The sequence below is a fragment of the Pteronotus mesoamericanus genome, unplaced genomic scaffold (genome assembly GCF_021234165.1).
Source record: "Pteronotus mesoamericanus isolate MK-2021 breed Mesoamerican mustached bat unplaced genomic scaffold, CSHL_Meso_final contig_56, whole genome shotgun sequence".
In the NCBI taxonomy this organism is placed as follows: Eukaryota; Metazoa; Chordata; class Mammalia; order Chiroptera; family Mormoopidae; genus Pteronotus; species Pteronotus mesoamericanus.
This window is the reverse complement of record NW_026555201.1, coordinates 16,630,361-16,653,554: the sequence shown is the minus strand read 5'-3', so window position 1 is coordinate 16,653,554 and position 23,194 is coordinate 16,630,361.

The window sequence follows — 23,194 nt, the reverse complement described above, 5'->3', positions numbered from 1 at the left end:
ACGTCTGGTGGAAGCCACAGCAGCATCTCCAGACCAGTTCTGTCCAGAGAAGGCGGCTGACACACTCAGTGGGGAAGGATTGGGGTAAAAAGTTGAAAACAAAATAAATGATTGTTACCGTAGGTCAATTGACCAGCTTTCTTTGGGGGCGACGTAGGAGATAAACCTTGGGGACTGTCATGAACACCTGGGTTTGGGGAGGGCCTTTACAGAACACTAAGATCCTGTATTAGCAGCGGGGAACAAGAGCCAGTGAAATGAGGGACACAGTTGATTCTTTTCTTAAGTGCGGTTTTACTTATGCGGTATAACCCAAGAGTACAGACTCCTAACTTCCTCTTTCAAATGGCAGCAGGAAACCTGTGTTACACAGGGCCAGCTCCTGAAATGCTTTGGCACCAGGAGGAGCAAACCTGGAGTGTGCTGCTGCTCTGGGGAGCTGTGGACCTGTTGCAGTCATCACCAAGAACACTGCTGGGGCTACTGGTATTAATTCCCACTGAAGGAATTAAACGATCGTTATTTGCTGTGGGATATTGTAGACAAAATTGCTTTTTAAACTTCTGCAGCTATTTATATGTTTATTCCTTTCAGACTTGGTTTGTTCTTGGTGTTCAGTGAGGGCATCTTTCAGCAGCTCATATCTGGGTCAATTTTCCATGCTTGTCTTTCCAAGGCATTTGTATACATATAATTTTAAACCTTATGTTACATTGAAATAAATGGTATATACTCCTGTCTCCCTCAGTGGGGCTATAAGTTCCTCAAGGACAGGGATCATGTCAGGCATTTAAATGATTTGAACTGAACTCTTCATAGTCTTTATAATTGTGAGAAAGAGTTATTATTACTACAATAAAAAAATCTCAGATAAAATCTTTTTATGAATATCCTATGATGGCTAAAACTGGTAGTTATCAACCAACAACTGTTTTATTTTTTCAAGAGTAATAAAACTCTTAGGTGGGCACAAGGCAACCAGTAAATACTACATTTCTCAGATTCGTTGCAGCCAGATATAGTTGCATGATGAAGTTTTGGCCGTTGGGATGTGAGCTAAGTGTTGAATTTCATTCCCAATTTATGCCAGTAAATGGAAGCAGAGTACCTTCTGTCCTCCACATCCTGCACCTTGCTCCTTGGCTCAGGGATTGGCAACAAACCATCCTTAAAGACAGAGGTCACCCTCTAGATATTGTAGAAACACAAGCTAAAAGGAGCCTGGGACCCGATACGACAGAGGCGCCACAACAACTCTGGACTGGTCACCCCGAACTATTATGTGAGGAGGAAAAAAAACTTCTATCTCATTCAAATGATCAACTATATGAGGATAATCACTTTGTTTGGTTTTTAGTACATAAAAGTATTTGTTCCATAGAGCCAGCCAGTGTCCTTTCATTATTTATCATACCTTCATAAATAAGAATACATTCAGCATGGTGGGAAGAAGTTTAATATCAAATGATAACTAACCACATTAAGTCAGTAGTTCGTATGAGCAATTGGCAGGATTCTTTGTATAAACATTCACATTTATAACATTTTAAGTCTTTTCATTTGTTTATAATTGTGAGATGAGGAAAGGAGCTTTCCTATTAACATTTTATCACTTCCACAGCCCACTCATCCACATAAATATCCAACCTCAAAAGAGCTGAAGTCAAATTTTCTATTTCCTGTCCTGATGCCCTCAGGTCACTCAAGTGTGGCTGCTTTCCTTCCCCCGCCACACTCTGAAACTCACAGATCGCAGGCTGAAGTCTGATGAACTGTAATGAGAATCAAATCTTAGTTTTTCTTAGTCACCTCCTTCTCTCTTCTCTCATTATTCTATCTTCCTCCTCTTATTTCTTCATCCTCTGTCTCCCGTACAACAATTATTTCTCACGACCCACTATCCACCACAACCATGGCTTTGTGTCAGAAAAAACTGCTCACAGTATCCCTGAGAGGCCCTAGGATCCCCTGACTGTTCTGAGATTCCTGCTTACTCAAGATCCTTTTCATGTGCTGGGTGGCTCACCCTGGTGGTCCCGTATAGCCTGGCCACAGTGCCAGCCAAGTGGGCTGAGGAAGAGATGTTGGGCCCTGAAGGATCAGGATGACCCTGTCCTGCAGCAAGAAGAAATTTGTGAAGATAAGGGACAAGTTTGCTTAAAAGTCCTGTAGGGAGAGCAAAAAGTCAATGACCAATTCAAGGGCAACAGAGCTCAAGAATAAAAAAAGAATGAAAATTCAAATTGGAGTTGGAATCAAAGTTCACCCATTTCAGACCATTACAAGTTGTTTGAAAGAATGTGACCAAATCTATATTTTGTTGACTTTGATTTTAAACTTAGGGTAGAGAGAATTGATTTACTTACAGAATATTCCTATCACCAGTCTGGGCAAGGGCTCCCTCTAATCTGGTTTTCTTTTTCTTTTTCTTTCTTTCTTTCTTTCTTTCTTTCTTTCTTTCTTTCTTTCTTTCTTTCTTTCTTTCTTTCTTTCTTTCTTTCTTTCTTTCTTTTCTTTCTTTCTTTCTTTCTTTCTTTCTTTCTTTCTTTCTTTCTTTCTTTCTTTCTTTTTCTTCCTTTCTTCCTTTCTTTCTTTCTCTTTCTTTTTTTCTCTTTCTTTCTTTTCTTTTCTTTCTTTTCTTTCTTTCTCTTTCTTTTCTTTCTCTCTCTCTTTTCTCTCTTTCTCTCTTTTTCTTTCTTTCTTTCTTTCTTTCTTTCTTTCTTTCTTTCTTTCTTTCTTTCTTTCTTTCTTTCTTTCTTTCTTTCTTTCTTTCTTTCTTTCCTTCCTTCCTTCCTTCCTTCCTTCCTTCTTTCTTTCTTTCTTTCCTTCTTTCCTTCCTTCCTTTCTTGATTCCCAACCCCATTTCCCTCTGCATTATAGGGACCCTTATTGATGTATAAACAATATACATCCTTGGATATGCCCGTATATTTAGAAAAGGATATAAAATTCTGAATTCAAATTGGCTTCAGATAGTTAGGCTCAGAGGAGGCCTGTCATTGGACTTGGTTATGGGGTTCACATGTCTCAAACCACTTCAAGCTCTTTCCCAGAACATATTGTTTTGGGGTTTGGATCTAAGGTGAGGAAAGTTGAGCTACTCATGGCATGCTGTCATCATCAGTCTCTGTAAGAGCCTCTCTCATTCAGTTTCACTTGATTTTCCACTCATCCTCAATTCCCACCCTTGACCTTCTGCATCGTTAAGGACCCATCCTAGTGTATAAGCAATATATGTTCTTGAATACGTCTATATTCTTGTAAAATATGTAGTATTATTTTATGCCTTTTTTGCAATTCATAATCCTAAATTATGTGGAACAATTATATAGAGAGGACCCAGGGTTCCATGTGATTTAGGCAGAAGCTCCATTCCCCTGACCTTTACAGTTCATTGTTAATAGTGCATATGTCAAAAATGAAGGGAGCACCCTGTGTTCCAGGAATAAGGAGGGAATCCCAGAGTTCTGTAGTCTTCTGTATAGATTTCTACTTTTGACTTGTCACAGTTTTATGGATATTGGCAGAAAACATGAGACTCCTGGGTCAGAGACAAAGAATAGTTCATTACTTACAGAATTAGCAGTAGCCAGAGTACCATCACTTTTATTGTACCAGTTCCCCGAAGCCTAACTCCCTTGGAGAGAGATACTATTTTTTTTATCATAATGGAAGGTAAACAAACCTGCCCTTTGTTATTTCTACCTCCCACAGCTGTTTCCTATACAAACATCCTTGAAAAGAGCATCCAGGACAAAGGCAGTCTACTCTTGAGACCAGCAGAATCAAACAAGACCCTTGGAGATTGTATCCCAAGCCTTCTGTACAATTTTCTCTCCTCCCTAAACACCTCTTTATGAAGCTTCTACTAGCAGATAACCCTTTCTTGTGGTTAGTCTTTCTTGTTTTCTGAAGAAATTGGTGTATTATCTTTTTAATACCTTCGCCTTTTGGTTCCATGACTTTTCCTCCAATGACCTTAACCTCTGCTCTATTTCCTACCACTTGTGAAGTTGAACATCACTTCATGTGTTGGTATTTGGGTCTGCCCATATGTGAATGCCACATTTATATTCTTTACTCATTTTCTGCTTAGACTGATCACTTTCTTGTTTAATGAAACATCTCGTATACTGTAGATATATATCTCCTGTGGCTTTTAGCTGTTTCAAATATGTTTTTCCAGTCTGTGAACTGTGTATGAACTTTTATGTATTTTGATAAATAGAAGCTCTTCATTTTGATGTAATTCTTATCCATTTCTTTTTTTCTCTTAGAGTGTGTTTTTGGGAGCTGATTTAAGTTTTTATACACTCCAAAACCAGAAAAAAATATTGTATGTGTTCTTTTTTCTTTTCTTTTAGCTTTGCAGTTTTACTTTTTTCATTTAGGAGTTTAATTCAAATGCGTTTTTTAAATTTTATTTTTATTGTATTTTTTATTACCATTTATCCCCCTTCTATCCTCTTCCATCTCCACCCGCCCTCTCCCTCCAGTTTGAATATGATATAAACATGCATTCTCAGTGAATGTAATAACACTCCCAAGGTGGCAACATTTATACTCAGTGGGGTAAAAGAACTTAGATATTATGGCTTTCCTAAAAACCACAGAGAGATATATGCTATCTCTGTGGTATTAAAATTTCATTGGGAAAGGAGGAAAATAAGAAAAGGAATGTTTAAAAAGTTTTCTTAGGAAGATAATAATGAAAAAAAGGATTGACTTAAGAGTTAAAATTACTTTTTACTAAGACTTAAAATTACTTTCCTCCATAAAATGACATTTCCCTAATATCATCTATTACGTGTTTTATCAACCCTTTCACCACCTGCACATATCAGCTGTCTGATACCTGACAGTGAGGTGCCACCTCTTACTGCCCTTTTTCGAAATTGCTTTAATTACTCATAACATATTTAGTCTTCTTATACATTTTAGAATAAGTATGCTGTATTAATTTTTTTTAAGTTCTACCAGATTTTCATTAGGATTGAATTGAATTTATACATTAATTTGGGAGAAGTAACATCTTTACACTATCTCCATTCATTCCATGAACACAGTATAGCACTCCATTTATGTAAGCCTTTTTGCCCTTAAATAAATCTAAAATCTTTTCGCCATAAAAATTGTAATGTATTGTTTATTTGGTTAAATTAAGAGTTTATAGATTTGATTGCTATTATGAATGGCATTATAAAATCTGTTATATTTTTAGTTGACTTTTGTTGATGCAGAGGAACACTTGATTTTTGTAAGTGGATCTTGTATCTAGTCTCTTATTAGATCTCAAGTCTTTTCTGTTGACTCAGTTGGGATTATCTCATCTGGAAAAAAAAAGGAAGAGAGAGAATGAAAAAACAAAAAAGAAAGAAAGAAAAGAAGGATAAAAAAGAAAAAATTGTGTACTTTCTCTGAAGCAGATAAGAAACAAATCAATATTCTAGTGGCCTATGTACTCATACATATAGCAAGAGGAACAGTGAGTTAAACCCTTGTGGAGCACAGTGATAATCAGCTGGTCTAGTTTAATGGCAGAGATAATTTCTACTTTGCATTTTAATGATCAGCTAACTCAATTCTGCCTTATAAATACCTATAATTACCTTTAGCCTCCTTATTCGCTTGCTCAGTCCCTTTTATTAGGTTATAAAAGGGTAGAACTACTTGAATTGCTTTATCTCAACAAGAAGGGAAATAATCAATATTCTATGGCTTTCTTTGAATAACCTCCTACTTAATAACCTCTGAACATTCTCATTAGTATCACAATGAGAAGGTCTTTAAGTACATGTATTAGAAGAGGAAAAAATCTCTTGAATAGTTTCCTAAATTATGATCTATTAAAATTGGCTAAGTCAAAGTGATCATTTTTGCCTGATGATTCAAATATATTGCTTAATAAGAGCTTTGAGAGATTTAAAATATACACACCATTTCCTAACTGAGCAATATGTACTAAGTAAAATTATGCTTCACCATAGTAAACTTGGACAAGGTTTCCATGCAAATACATGACTGTAGAAGCTGAAAATTTTTCAAAATATTCACAAGAAATCTAGATGCCTTTAGAAACATGTTCCTGAAAATGATCAAATCAATTGAATTGAAAATTTCTTTACTACCTAAAAAGTCCAAGAAATTTCTCCCAGAACAAATGTGACACTTGGAAAATTTTAAGCCTATGTACTTTAAACACAACAAAATAGATTTATACATAAAGCTTTTTGTAAGTTCAATGGAATTCAGAACTAAGGCATACAAAGGAAATACTAAGATTAAGTCTTATTAAAGAGAACAGATTCCTCTGCATGACAGAAGAAAAGATAAATTTGTAACAATGGGATAATCTTAGCGGCCCTTAGTAGAGTAGTTCCAACTCAAAGTAAAGTATAATGGCTTCCCAAGAAGGGAGAAAAATAATAATAGAAACATCTTTATGAAGGTGATCTTGTGTAACTCTATCAGAAAATATGAGAAGCACATGAGGTTTAAAGGAAATATTTTCAAACAAAACAACAGAACACTGCCCTGGCTGGGTAGTTCAGTTGGTTGGAGTGTCGTCCCATCCACCGAAAGGATGAGGGTTTGATTCCCAGTCAGGGCACATACCTAGGTTTTGGGTGCAGTCCCTGGTTGGGGTGCATATAAGAGGCAGCAGATCAATGTTTCTCTCTCTCCCCAACCCCCTTCCTCTCTCTCTAAAATCAATAAACATATCCTCAGGTGAGGATTTAAAAAAAATGGTAGAGCAGTGCTTTAATGTAGGTCATTATTAAAGACAGCAGAATGTCAATGGTATTATTAATTCATTGTACTTTGTACATTTCTCTATGAAAACACAAATTTACTCTGTCATAATCATTAGCAACTGGCAGTCAGGAATTCTCTCCTCTTCTCCTGTTTTGTTTTATTTTATTTTATTCTATTTTATTTTTTAATCTACTGCACCCATCATGGTGCACAGATATATAGCAGTTTTTCAATATTGGAAATTCTTTTGTTTTAAAGTAATGTGATTTAAGACTGCTCTACTTCTAGATGTACTCATATCATTGGGTTGGTTTGTTTCACAGACATGACTTATTCTGCTTGAGCCACAATGCCCTGAATTAGTTCAGTCTAGACCAATTATTCTGACCCCAAAATTGGACCTTTAGCTCTGCCAGATGCTATTTGACAGTAGATTCCCCAATACTGAAACTCTTGCCAGGCATACATTATGTTGTATAATTACAGCTTTCTAGTGCTCAGTATGGTATTATTAACTCCAGCTGTAGCTCATGGAGTGTACATAATTACAGCACAGTCAGCAGTGAGCACTGACCTACAAAGCGGGGTTTCTTGTGCTATTTTTATCTATTTCAATTGTTAGTATGTAGTTATTACTAGGACTCCAAATTTTGAGAAAGTTTGATATTCATCCTGTATTTGGAAGCACTTTAAGATATCGAACATCACCCTGAATAGAGTTCTAATTTCTACTAATGATTAAATTAATATTTTTGGACAAAACTTTCTTTTTTTTTTTTTTTTTTTTTTTTTTTTTTTTGGTTCCTTTCTCTGGTGGGTGCCTGGGAAAATGACAAGGGGCAAAATGGCACAAAAGTGTGCAAGTCATAAAGAACTGTTCTGCTGGAGATTATAGCTCATTAGGTTTTTATAATGCCTAGGGTATATTCACACAGCAGTAAATTACACTTTCTTGTCATCATTCCACTTATGTATTTTATGGCTTCAAATAACCCCTCTTTAAGAGGCACAGGAGTTAGCCCTTAAGCAACTGGTAGTCATAGGTGTGTTCTCGTAGGGAACAGGGTTGTCCTGGACAGAAGGTAGCAAGTCTTAGAGGAGCTTGGTGATGGGAGCGAGAGGTTTCAGCTGCCTAGGCGTTACTTCAGCAGCTGTCTTCACCTCTTATTGCTCCCCAGTCACGATTACACACCTCAACTGGGCTACCTGCTTTTGCCTGCATGCTCTTCTAGAATTTACTTGCATTACAAGAAAGGTTAAGGTGTAACTGATACATATGGCACTTAACTGAAACTCACAATGTCAATAATTAAAGAACTTTAATTTTGTAAGTGAAAGTGTCCTGAAAGCTATTTTTTTTACCTTTCTTTATAGCATTGTTGTAAGAACAAGAATTAATGCATTTACACATTATTTTCAGTGGTAAAGCTCTGTGAAATTCAAGAAATCTCTTCAAGTGTGCACTATATATTCCATTTTATTCTAAAGTATTCAATATTTTAATCCAAAGAAATTAATTTTTTAGAAAGAAACCAGTGTTCAAACTATTCATAATTTCTATTTCAACAATGTACATTAAAATATTCTGATGATAAATGCCATGGCTGCTTCAATATTAAGAAAAATACACATAAACATAATTTGCACTTATGGGGTTAAAAGTTCATATGCTAACTTAGGTCAGGGAACTAATTTTAATTCAATAAAAGTCTTTTGGTATTATGTAAAAAGACCCTTAACAGCATGATCAGCTAACCAAGTTATAAGAGGGCTTTTATTTTATGTGGGCACTCTTTAGACTTGGGTTTGACTAACAAAACACACATACACACTTTTTTTTTTAAGTCTTTATTAACTCCTTATCAGCCTCTAAACCCTGTAGCTGTCCCCATCAAAACTGATAGCCACATCTCCTTTTAAGTGGCTTGGGCCAAAAACCTTGGTGTGATCCCTGACTCCTTACTTTTCCTCACTCCTCACATCCTACTGTCAGGAAACACAAACATACTCCTTAATGCTAAATCATCCTATAATAAGGTTCTACTTAAAACGTCTTGACATTTCCCTTACATGGATCTTATGACCATTATAGAACCAAATGACGATTATGAAAGTGAATGATGGGCTACAGAAGCAAAATGGGCATCTCTTGATAGGTGCCAGTGAAGTACAGAAATATGAGAGCTGTTTGAGACTTTGGATGCTATTTAGCCCAGCAAGGTCATTTACAAATCAAGGCTCAGAGAATCAACCTGACTTGTAGCCCTCCGACTGTCTCTAAAACTAAAACTTGATGTCATCATCATCCAGAGGTTCCATGCACCAGAGGTTGTTAAAAGGAAAATTTTAGTTTGAATAAACAAATCAATTAATAATTGATTTGCAAAAAGAATTGCTCCTCACATTTATGTTGGCACACCCAAAATAACCTAATTATTAAGGCCAACAATCTTGAAATTTTTAATGAGAATACTTAAATTCCATATAGCCACCTGACATTTTTTAGAAATTTGTTTTCTTATAGGAAACATATGTTAGATGCCATGAATGATTTTTAAAAGTCAATGAAAAGAAGGAAGAAGAGGAGGAGGAAGAAAAAGAAAAGGACAATCCTGCCCTACAAAACCTTATTTCTTACTAGAAGAAAAGTATTGCTGTTTAACACTTTGTTTAAGCCTCCATGAGCATTTCTGTGTGTTGTCTGCCTCTGCAATAAGCATTTTGAGGGCAAAGAGCGTATCATTTTTACTGACTTATCTCCCAGAATGAGTGCCTTCTATTAATAGCGTTTGCTCAGTAAATGCTTCTTAAATTGAAATGAATTCTGTCACTATCATGGTACATCCAAATACCAATAACAGGATGAGTTCTGTCTTTTATATACCGTTTCAAATGTATTAATGTATATTCAACAAAAATTTTGCATAAAGAATAATTAATGCTATGTTTTTAAAAAATAGCTTGCATGAGTGGTTTTCAAAATACTTGAGGGTAAGTACATACCAAAATTCTTTTTAGAAACTTTATATCTTAAATATCAATATATCTTTCTTGAAATGAGTAATGAATGACTTAGAAATATACCCGTTGGCACTCTTGCTAGTTATTTAATTGTGATCCTATAGCTAAAGTGACAATCTCAGCTGAAGAATGACTCTATTAAGTTATAACAACTAAAGAGGGTAAAATAGCTAAGTGAAAGTCAAAGAAAGGTGTTCTAAATCTCATGAGGCCCCTAAAGACGGCTGATCCGTTGACAGGCATTTGGTCTATGTAACAGAGAAAAAGGTGGAATTTGGGAGTCACAGAAGAGGGCCCAGCAGGAATTAGTCAGAAGGAAGAGCATGAACAAAGGCATAGAGGCGAAAGGGTCAGAGTACACTTTCTTTTGTTCCAGAGGCCCAGGCACTATTTTGGGTATCAGCTCTGATAAGTGGTTTCTGTTTTGTTTGCTGTGCTGAGTGTTGCCTAGTATCTTGCTCAATTCCCCAAGTCACTTTAGAACTAAGGTCCTGCTTGGTTCTTGCTAGTCCCACTCCCACCCCCCAAAAACTGAAATCCATCCACCACATCCCAGAACATGCTCAGCAGCTATGTGACTTTCCCAAGTGCTGCTTGCCTGTCTGCCAGGGGTTTTGGACAGGTGGGTGAACATGGGTAGGTTACTTAATCTTTTCTGAACTTGAGTTTTCTCACATATAAAATAGGCGCAATAATATTCAACATACTGGTTTGCTGTGAGGATAAAACCAATGATGTCTGTAAATTCCCTAACATGATGCCTGACACATGGTATTTCCATTTACCTTCTAAGCCCTGTCTACTAGTTGGGACACTTTGCTTATTTTGTGATACTACCACCTTCATCCTCCACACAGAACTGCTTGCTTCAAATACCCACTTTTTTTCTGTTGGCTTCTGTCCACCGCCCATGCTCTGCTGTGGAACTGTATCACTCCCTGTGAGGGCAGCTGGCCTTGCTCTTGTGTTGTCTGCTCCATCTCTCCATCTCTCATTTCTGGAGCTGACTTCTCCCAGGCAGCAGCTTCCTCATGACAAGTTATGTCCTGAAATAGGATTCTAGGAACTTTTAGTCCAGAAAAGGGAAAGCATGGGGGAAGAGAGGCAAGGAATTAGACCAGCGTTTCTAAACATTTTATGCTCTTTGGTGGTCCAGGGAAGCTATGGAAGCTTTCTTAGAATAGTGATTTTGAACACACAAACACACATATAATTACATGGAAGCCAATTATCCAAAAAATTTCAATTATCAAAACATTGAAATACATTTATCAAAATATTTTTATCATGTAGCACCACATATAATTTTTTTATTAACACAAAAATAACATGATGTGGCAATAGGCCTTCCCTTTGCCCACCCTGTATAAGGACTGCAAAGATCCTGTATTAGACTCAGTCTGTGCTATTCAGAGGAGCAGAAATAGGCTCAGTGGGTTCATAAACAGATTTCTGTTCACTAAGATGAAGAAACTAAAAACTAAAAACCATAATAGGACACATGTAGTGAGTTTTTTAATCACTAAAAACTATTCAAAAAAGGTTAAATGTGATTAAATAAAGATTCCTGTGTTGAAAATTAAATTGGGGTCCCATTTACATAAAGTATAATATAAACAATGTTTTTTACAGGTGTGCAATGCACGAGGGCTACTAACACTTGCTGTGGTACAAAGTGCTTTGTCTTCATTGGCTCATCAATTCTAACAGAATCCTTGGAGATAGGCATTATCTTCTGAATATTAGCTCAGGTCTTTCAGGTCTCAAATGTTAGTAGTTTCAGTCTATAAAATGGAGTTAATTATATCTACTTACAGGGTTATGAAGACTTTAAAAAATAATACTTCAGATGATCAAGGATATTGCATATTTCAGATGATCAAGGATAACAATATTCTAAGAGCTTTGCATGTGTTAATTCATTTTATCCTCATAACAACTCTGTGAGGCAAATGATATTATCATCCATATTTAACAGATGAGAAAATAGTGGTACTAAGATGCTGGCTAGCTTGCCAAAAGTTATACAGCTAGTAACTGGATTTGAACCAACATAGTCTGACTCCAAGTGACCCAAGCTGGTAACCACTATGCTATGCTGCACCCAGACATGATCCTTCCAATTTGTTTTATGTAGGTACAAGATTTCTCTCCCCACCAAGGCAGTTATAGTTCTAGTGTTAAAAAAATAGAGCTGCCATAGTGCAACTAGGTTGTTCGAGGCATATAAATTCGAACCAGGCCCCCAGTTTTGTTGATCACTTCACAGCCCGAAAGTGTTCTGCACTGAAGATCTCTGACTGTCACCGTAATCTACATTTATTTCACATTCACTATCTAAGCAGGGAGAGAGATTCTCACTTCTTGATTCTTATTCCTTCATTCTAGCAGGACTGTGGAATGAGTCAAAAACAAATGACCATGAGCCAAAGCAAAAAAAAAAAAAAAAAAAAAAAAAAAAGGCAGGTCTCCTATTTGACTCTGTCTGTGAGGGAGATTAGCAATAAATATGTCTGATTTACCTAATTCTCTCTGCAAAACAAATAATAATCATTTCATAGAACTTTATAATTTCTTTGGTAGGTTTCTCCCTTTGGCCTTCCTGCAATATCTTTCTTGTTCCCTCACCCCCATCTGAGAGACAGAGCAAGGAAGACCAGTAAAGAATGTGAAAATGTAAACATTTCAAACTAACAACAGCAGGAGACTTTTCAGTATTCATCCGTGTCAGTTTGACTCAGAACCAACTTGTTCTGCTTCTGTTGCTTGTTTCTTTTAATCATTAATATTGTGGTTTCTTTTTTAATCTCTGAAAAGTTTTCTTCATGGTTGGTCACTGACAATGTACTCCAAGGAAAAAACAAGAACCACCCACTCTCAGGGAAGCTTTGTAAACTACCACTTTGATTATTGCCAAGTGGGTTTCTCTGTCCAACAGAGGAATCCAGGAGGATGATTCACAAGCTGAGGCTTATGACTTGCTGTGTTCAAAAGAGACAAGCAAAATATTTATTTCTGTCATTTCTCTGAAGAAGCCATCTAAGTCACTCACATGTCTCTCTTGGTATTTGAGTAATCATATGACAATCTTCATAAATGGATAGAGGCTAATAGATAGAATGACTTAGATTTGGCCAAAACAATTGTCCCAAACATTTATTGAGCTCTAGATCCCACTACTCTCAAGTCAGTGTATTAAAATCCACAAACAGTCTCTCATTTAATCCTTGCAAAAACTCTGTGAGGTATTAATAGCTATGGTCCCTACATTAAATGAATGAACAAAATAAATAAAGTGATGGAGCAATTTACCAAAGGGCCCTCCCTGGTAAGTGGTAGAATTGGAATTCAGTCTGTCTTTTAGATTCTGGAGCTCAAGTGTTTAACCGTCTATTTTCAGTTATCAGGGACCTTTCTCAATAACCCAGGCAGGCCATTGGCAAATACGACTGAAGTACTTGGTTTACAGCTGTGTTGAAGTCTTCTAGCCACCTATAAAAAATGTACCTCAAGCTACTTTTCCTGATACTCTCCATGCCTTAAATCCTTTTAGATGGTGCTGTTAATATTTACTGAGCATCTTCCATATGCTGGTTCATGCAGAAAAGTTATTTTTAGCAAGAAGAAAGATTTTTTTCTGTGGGTCAGTTTCCTAAAAGCAGCTTCCTATGCTACCTTCCATAGGATCCCGCTGAGTCTGGGCTGAAGTCACTGGGGTGATAAGCTGAACAGAGGCTCTGTCTCAGTGACACCTAAGCCATACCCTCCAACACCCATCGCCAGGATCTCCTAAAAGAAGAAAACTGCTAGGCCAAGCCACAGGGGAGATATGTGGACCCCAGCACCCAAATTCAGGTTGCTCACTCTTTTTGAAAAGTGGCATTCACCCTCAGGCAAAATTCTCTTTAAAAACTCTCCTTAAAAAATCCTTTTAGTCTCTCCAGTTGCCAGAAGTTACTCAGGTAGTTTTTGTTAATTCAAGTCCAGCACTTGCTCCCTTTTACTTAAGCTGCCTGTGGCTGCTTTTCACCAGCAAACATTAGGCTCTACGTAACAGCTCCGCTGGCAGTGCAGAAGTCCAGAAGCTGCATAGGACATGTGGCAGTAGTTACTATAGTAAAACACACTTTATGGGAATTTATTATCTTCTGTAAAAGAAATATAGTCTATAAATGCTGGAATCTGCTAGAAGAAAAGGGGATCTTAGGCTGGCTGAATTGGAGGGTTTTCATGTTTTTACATATCACTGTATCATTTTCACTTCAGTTTGCAAAGCATCAGAAGTAGATAAACAAAATTAAGATAAAAACACTTTTCTGTGAGCTAGAGAAGCATTTAGTGTTTATTCTGGTTTATTTTTAAGTTCTCACCTATAAATAAAACTGTAAGAGATGCATTCTAAAACAAAAAGTACTAATGGCTGACAAACACCAAAAAAGTATTCTAATTATTCCAAAATTTTTAAAAGTTAATTTCAATTTTCTACATGTAAATTAAAAATGAGAGAGAGAGAGAGAGAAAGACATTAATGGTTGCAATGGTGTGGTTCCTATACCATCATGAGTTGAAATTGAAAGTATCTCTCTGACAAAGTATTTAATAAATTTTAGAAAATCTTTAAAAAGGTTATATCATCATATTATATCCAAAATATAGCTTCTAAAAATCCATTCTAAGGAAACAGTGTTAGGTGGAATCAAAGATTTGCCTCATAAATGCACTGAACACAGCCACGTCAGAAGAGGCAGGATCCCAGAAGCTCACATTCCCGAGGTGTCTCATTGACCTACTTATAAAGTCCAGTGCTGACAGCTATCTTGCATAGTAATCTGAAGAATATTTTAGGCATGGAATTAAAACAAAAACAAAAAACTTGAGGTCAAGTCTTTGCTCTGACACCATATATACTGGCTGACTCCAGAAAATTACTTTCTTTGCCTCTGTTATTTAACATTTTCAACTGCAGCATAAAATACTCTTTAAGGTTATGGACTTTCAAGCTAGACTGTGTTGATTCTCAGCTCTACTGTTTAGTAGTTTATTAAACTTGGGTACGTTAGTAAACTTTTGTACCTTGATATTTCTATTTTTGAAATAGAGATGGTAATAGTTCCTACCTACAGAGTTGTTTCAAGGACTGAGTTATTTATGGAGCTGGTTTGTCAGTGCTTGGCACTCAGCAAGCACTACCTTACACTGCTTTAAATGAATCTGCACAATGAGAATGATAACCCTTCTCTCACCAAATTGATGGATGGATTGCATGGAATGACGTATGCGAAAGTATTCCATAGACTAAAACACCCTATGCAAATATTACTAATGTGTTAGTTGGAAGTAACTCATTTGTAGTAGAAATTAATTGTATGGAGGGAAATCTTCCACCTTTACAAATCATATATGTACGTGGTAATTGACTTAGCAGACTAGAGAAAATTGAAATTAAAGTCTGCGTAGGTTGGACAGCAACCATTCCAGGTTAGAGAAGGAGGTAGGAGCAATGTCACCAAAGAAAAATTGGACTGATGAATTGTCATGTGTTTGACCATGTCAGAGGGATTTTACAGGCAAAAGTTGTGGCAGGAAGGAAATGTAATGTAGCATGTTTATAGATCAGATAAGATTTATATTCATGGCCACAATGATGTAATTACCTAAAGTGAACTGCATTATTACTAATAAATACTAATTTAAGCTACTATAGGTTGTATAATTATACTTGAGGCATGGTAATTATAAAAGCAGTATTTGTGTGTGGGGAGGGGAGGGTGGTAAGATAAGATTCAATTCTCATTTTTCATAATAGAAGGTTGGTTAGTATTACTTGAGAGATGTATGCAAGAGTCAGACAGATGAAGAACGTATCAGCCACCTTAATGAGAGATAAGGTTTGGGTCCAGGGAGATTTCAGAGGAAGTAGAATGAGGATGTGGGAAAGAGAGATAGTGAAGAGAGAAAGTCCAGTAAAAAATGTGTCAATGAGCTCATTCACCTTGGAAACCTTTTGAGAAACTGTGTGCAACCCACCTTAGAAATGTCCCACCAGAGAACTAGTTGAAAACCTTCTGCTTCCGATTCCCATGGCAAAACTAAGAGCAGCTTTGGGGCCAGAGAAAGCCCTCATGCGGAGAAGCAGAGATGCAGGAACAGTTGTCAGGATGGAAGCTGTCACTACCACCGCAGGCAGGTGGCTTATAGGCGGGTGTTAGTGTGGAGTGGGGTATTTACAGGTTCTGTCAAACAAAAGCTGAAGTGAAGCATGAAGGGTGAGCTTTCTAATATTCCAATTATGAGTTTGGCTGATTTAGCCACCCCATCACTGGTCTCAAGCACAGGGCAGACTCTGCCCCAGCACACTCACAGAATGGGAGAGCAGAGCAGAGGACCCCTTGCCTGAGGCAGGGGCTGCCAGGAGAACAAGCAAGGGGGTGAGCCTTCTGGCTCGCCAGGTAAACCACTCCTCCCTAAGGACAGGGGAGGGAGCGCAGAGGGAGCAAGAGGAGGGGTAGGGTTAATGGACATCATCCACAAGGAAACAGATGGGCAGGGAAGTGGAGGGCCCCAACAGAAATCAGCATATAAAACCTAATGCTGACCTTTATAAAAAATACTGATATTCACAGGTTAGTTTAGAATATTAAGATTTATACCTCCCAAAACAGCTTAAAATTTTCGAAAGAAGTTACCTGTTAGAGAATGCAAATCTGGACACAGAGAAATAGAAGCGGGGCTGATGGGTTTTTTTTTTTCACTGTAAACTTAATCACTCTTTGAGTATTTGATATGTATATACGTATTATTTTGATAAAAGTTTAAGCAGTGAATTTCTAAAAATATATTGCAGACCCACTGTATGAGGGAGAAAAGGGTTTTTTTTTTGTAATCTGTAGGACAGAATAATATTAATTTTAAAAAATTCTATACCAACAGTTGTTACTTTTATAATCAGGAAAATGCAAATACATACTAAAACTACTTTGAAAAAATAAAGCAGAGATGAGTTGGACTCACTATATGTTGCGCCTATGTATCAGGTACTTATTAAATACTTGTCATTATTTCAATAATTAATCCTGAAAAACAACAGTAAAAATAAATTTAAGAATACAAGTGTTAGGCTACTTCAAACACCCCTGCTTTATTGAAATGTCTGGGGCTCATTGGGATGTAAACTATACTTAGTGAGGTACCAATGTGAAATGCAAGAAACTCTGGATTTGGAGGTAAAAAATCTATATTGGAGTTCTGGCTCCGCCACCCACTAGCCCTGTGAGGCTGGTTAAGTTCAACATCGCTAAACCTGCTTTCCCTCCATGAAAGGGGGCAGTCTCACAGTCCTCAGCGGATTACTGTGCAGGTGAAGTGAAATAATTTATGAAAGCACTATGAACAGCTGTGTAAACATAGATACTTATTTGAAAACTCTTTCCTGAAGTATCAGATTTTAAAGCCAAAAAACAAATTACAGATAACCTATTAGAAGTTATAAGGGAACATTTAATAATTAAAATTTCTCTATGAAATACATCTTGACCTAAGGTGTAGTGGAGGATAAATGTTAACCATCACTAGGTGCTGGCTAGCACCTTGGCACAGTTAAGTCTTATGTTTTTCACCTTACAATTTTAAAAATCTGGTTATAAAAGTAACATGTGCTTATCAATATATCCTCAAATAGAACTTCTGCAAAATAACTTTTAATGGCCACAAAACATTTCATTAATCAGCTGTGCAGTAGTTTAACATCTCCCTATTAAGATAGGTTGCTCCCAGCTTTTCAGTATTATCATTAACCTGGGTTCAATAAGCCACTACTTAAATTCTTGCACCCCCTAAATCATAAGAGCCTGTTTACTTATCTGTTTTCCCCACTGGACAATGAGCTTTGTGAGGGACTATTCCTTTTTCTTTTTTCTGCATTGTTACTTAGTGTCTAGTATTTGCCTGGCACACAATATCTACATATATAAATATGTGCTGTGTGAATGAACAAAGGAATGAATTAATGAATACTTGTCTTTCCCCACAGAGTTGAAGGGTATTGCAGGGAAGCCTAACAAAATGAGATAACCTTCAAAGTGCCCCGTGTGTTTTAAACTTTTTCTTTTAATCGGCATTATGATTACGATTTTTATTGTTACCATAAACCAGAACAATGAGAAAGAGACGTTTGAGAGGCAGGCGTGGGTGTGTGTGGGGGCGCAGTGCAGGAGAGAGGGTGCAGCGCGGCTCTGCCTCTCCTCCAAGCTGGGAAGCAGGCCCTGCTCAGGGCCCTTTGTCTGCCTTGGCAAGGACAAAGCTTTCTTCTTCATAGTGTCCTCTGCTGGCAGGGAAGTAAGTAGCTGTTTCAAAACAGGAAGGAAAAACAAAAAGGAATGGCTGTGGGGGAGGGGAAATTATGGGAGGAGAACATTTTTCTCAATTTCTACTTAAAGTATGAATTAGAAATATACAGCGGGGACTGTAGGGGAAAAATGCAGAATGCAGCATTGACTACCTTTGTATATGTAAGTTCTGTGCTTGAGATATGTTCCTTAAAATCTGGATGTAGTGGGCTGTTCCAGAACAGCACACTGAAACTCCTCTAGAAGTTAAAAAGCCTTGGAAGCCCTGTGTATATTTCAGGAGAGTTATATCAGGATAGTTTCTGGTTTGAAATGACATGGTGGTTACCAGGGTGTATACAATTATCATAACTAGACAAACTGAACAGTTAAATTCTCTGTGCATTTTCCTGAATATAAAGTATACCTCAATTTAAAATTGTATTTAATAACAGTGTTTCCTGATTGCAAAAATAACATGCACTCATTCTAGAAAGTTTAGAAAACACAGATAAGCACAAAGAAGGAAATGAAAATTACCAGAAGTTTTTTGCCAGAGAAAATCACCCTTAACATTTGGGTTCTTGTTTCCAGTCTCCCGCCATTCTAGTAATGAGGCTACCCAAGAGAGCAAAGGTTGTCATAATATCGACATATTCACTTAATGACCTGACCACTTATAAAATTAGTCCCCACACAAACGTCCTCCACCTTCCATCCCCACCCATCCTGTCAAAGGGTTTGTCAGGCAACTGTTCCCTGAATGTTGGATGTAAACATCCACACATATAATGGGAGTTGAAACTGAAGGATACTGTGAATTTTTTTTTAAAACAAGCTATCTTTCATAAACGCAGTGAACAAAATATCAACATTTTAAAAAGCTTATCCCCGATCAAATACGTTAAAAACAATTTTTTATAACGCAGGTTTTCAAATATCAGTGTGGGTAGGAATCACCTGGAAATCTTGCTAAAATGCAGAGTATGATTCAATTAGGTTGGAGGAGCAGCTCTAGATTCTGCATTTCTAATAAGCTCAGAAGTATGCCTATGTAGTCAGTCTTTGGACATGTCTTTGAATAACAAAACTGTAAAATTGTAATTTAAGTAGAGTCACTTTAAATGGCCTTGATTCAATACTAATTATCCTTGAGTATTGAGAAATGTCTCTCTATCCTTCCAACTATTTCTTTTTATTTCATTTTTTTTTCATGACCATTTATCTCCCCCACACCCTCTTTCACCTCCACCCACCATTTCTGATTTAACTGTTCCATACATTTGTTACGAGGGGTTATCAAATTATAAGCAAAAATCACATGGAGAGCTTGTTTATACATAGCTCCTTGGACCCCACCCCCTAAATTTCAGTCTTGGTAAATCTGGGATGGGAGGTGAAAATTTGCCTTTCTAACTAGATCCCAGGTGATGCTAATCCTGCTGGTCCTGGGCCTGCTATGAATCCTTGGCTTACCCAAATTATACATTCGGTAACATTTGCAAAACAAAGAGGAAAATAGAAATTGTACAGATCGTATGAACAACCCCAAACATTTAACTATCTAAATGTTCCTGGTAGTTACTGAACTCAGTAATCCATCCCATTGCTAAAGGGTTCAGCTTTACTTTGTGTGTTTAGGTCAGTTGGTCCAACTGTTTTGATGGCAAAATTATTTTTGTTAATGATTTTCTATCTTTTTTTTTTTCTTTTTACCAGCTTGCTGGCTCTGTGCTGGGAGGGTTTAGAAAAGGAACAATGGCCTCTGCTCGCCTTGATGCCAACCTCTTCAGTCCCTCTCTTTATGCCACTGGTCTGTAACTCAGAGAGAGTAAATATGAGTAGGTGAGTCCAAGTGTGGGTTCTTTAAGAGCAAATGCTTGGTGCTCCAGCAGTTTCTCCCATTGACTCAATCCCCTCTGATTTTTGCTGATTTTCTATCATTTTGTATATTATTACTTATATTTCTAGAGAGAGCAATGAGACTACACATACTAGATTATCAGCTGCGGCTGACAAAGGATTCCCTCTCACTTTACAAGTAGTGTCTCTGCCATCACCTTGTTGATTGTGATTACATTGTTAGAATCAGCAAACATATACACACACATGTACATGTAAATTGCTCACCACACACAATTTCTCTGTATGGGTCCTCTCAGGTAATCCTCACTTTGAGAGGGTTACTTAGTTCAAAGCAGGTAATAGAACCTGTAAATTCATTCCCTGCATTTGTAACCTGCAAAACCACACAATAGGCAAAAAATGAACTATTTAAAGCTGCATTACAAACACTTTTCCTCTGAGGAATTTCCACTCAGTATACTGCAAACCCTTAGTCAGTACTCTTAGTACTGTTACTCTGTAGACAATGTAGTTGCCTACCTGTTCACCCAGCACACAGGTTCGCTGCTGGTCCAGGGTGCTATCTTGGAACCGTGTCAGCTGCCCAGGAGGGAGCAGAGTTTGTAGTGGTTAAGCACTCTGGCTCTACAGCCAGATAGTCTACTTCGGACCCTGGCTCTGCCACCCACTGTAAGCTCTGTGGTCTTGAGCAAGTGCGGCACCACTCTGTGCTTCAGCTGCCTCATCTGTAAAATGGGAATAATAGTAGAACATATTTCGGTGTCATTGTGAAACTCAAATAAGTTAATATGGGTAAAAGCATTTAGAACAGCTCCTGGCGCAAATTAACAGTGAAGTAAACATTAGCTATTTTATACTCTAAATACTGAATTCAAAGTTAGAAGACCTGGGTTCAGGTCCTGACTTTGTCATTAACTAGTTTTATTACTTTAGACAAGCCAATAAACCCTTCTGGGCTTCATCTGCAAAATAGCCCTCATAATCCCGGATTTGCCATACTCACAGAGTTGTGATTTCAAATAAAATAGCACATGTAAATATGCTTTGAAAATCTGTAAAGCTCTACAATTTTATTCTCTTATATCTTAATATATTTATATAAAATGTCTCATAATATAGAACCATGGTCAAAGCAGAAAATATTCTTGGTGAATACTTTCTTTTCTTACATTTTGTAGCAAATCACTTAGTAATTTATTTTGATTTTTTTCCTGAGATATAACATAAAACTTACTAAGTTAAAACTTCTGGAGTATTCTTTCCTCCATTAAAAAAAAAAAAGTGAGCTCTGGCTGATGTGGCTCAGTTGTTTGGAACATTGTCCTAAAAGCCAAAAGGCCATGGGTTCCATCCTAGGTCAGAGCAGATACCTAGGTTGTGGGTTCAATGCCCACACTCGGGGCGCACACGAGAGGCGACCTATTGATGTTTCTCTCTCACATTGATGTTTCTTTCCCTTTCTTCCTCCTTTTCCCTCACTCTAAAAACAAAGAGCATGCCCCTGGGTAAGGATAAAATATAAGTAAATAAAAAAATTTTTAAAAAGTGAAATGTCTGTCTATCACTGTTCTTCTAGCTGTTTGGTGTGGTACAAAGAAAGAGTGTGGACTTTCAAATGCCTATCAGTAGAATGGAATACTAGTCAGCTGTAAAAAAGAACAAAATCTTATCCTTTGTGACAGCATGGATGGTCCTGGAGAACAGTATGCTAATTGAGATAAGCCAGTCAGAGAAAGACAAGTACCATATGATTTCATTCATATGTGAAATATAATGAACAAAACAAACAAACAAACAAAAAGAGTGACATTGAGAATAGAGGACCAACATGAATACCATGTGATTTGTGTGACCTTATGCAAGTTACTTAAGTGCAAAGTTACTGGTGGCTGCCTAGCTTCCCTTCCCAACTCTGTCATTGTTGCAAGTTACTGGTGGCTGCCCAGCTTCCCTTCCTTGGGCAGGATATGGAGAGGACCTCATGAAATACAAATTTTTGCATTTACCGTGGATTAGAGATAATGTCATATATGCACCTAGCCTAGGAATTGGTAATGTTTTAAAAAATATATTTTATTTATTTATTTTTAGAGAGGGGATTGGAGGGAGAGAGAGAGGGAAAGAAATATCAATGTGTTATTGCCTTTCTTGCGCCCCCTACTGGGTGCCTGTCCCTGAACCCAGGCATGTGCTCTGATTGGGAATCGATCCGGTAACCCTTTGGTTCGCAGGCTGGCTCTCACTCTACTGAGCCACACCAGCCCGGGCCTTTTTTTTTTTTGTAAGAGACTAAATAGTAACTATTTTAGGCTTTTTAGGTCATATATTTCTGTCACAACTACCCAACTCTGTCATTGTTACAAAAGTGCAATCATAGAAAATACATAAATAAACGGGATGGCTGTTCTAATAAAACTCTATTTATGGACACTGAAATTTTATTTTTTTTTATAATTTTCACATGTCATGAATACTTTTTTCATTTTTTCAAACTAATTAATTTACTATTCTTAGCACAAAAGCAGACAGCAAGCCGAAGTTAGCTTATAGACCATAATTTGTAGGCCCCTGGTCTACTACAATGCCTGCAATGTAGCCCATAACAGCAGCTAATATTAGGCATATAAAATTGCTTTATCAATTGTAAAACTCATCAGAAATAATTGGTTGGCAACTTTCTTGATCTCCATCATGTCTTCAAGACCATCAGCTGTTGCCCCACCATCACCTCTGCCCTCTCAGTACCTTAGGACATAATTGTCAGGAACTGTGGACTTTGTATCATTTAAATCCCTGAGTTGAACTCTTACTAAATCTTTGACATGTATCAAATTTTAACTCCTTGTTTTAAATAAAATATTAAGAATTTTTAAAGTAAAAAAATACTGCTCCTAAAACTTTTAGCAAGTAGGTAAAAATGGAGATAATAAGGAGGATCTCATAATCATTACCATCCAAAGCAGCTCCTGCTTAGTTATGTTTTCAACCTCTCATTTTGATGGTCATTTCTTTTGTAAAAGAAAAAGAAGTAAAGCGATCTGTCATCTATCAGCATTACATCATTTTCTTTTTCCAAACAGTTGTTTTTTCTTAACTGCAATTGTTTTGTTATCCTCAATTTCAACTGGCTCTGCACTGTATCCTTCCTTAGCTTTTTATTTCATATGTGTTCTTGGTTCTGTACATCTTTTTGTATCATTAGCATATATCTCAGTTCTCTTTAAACA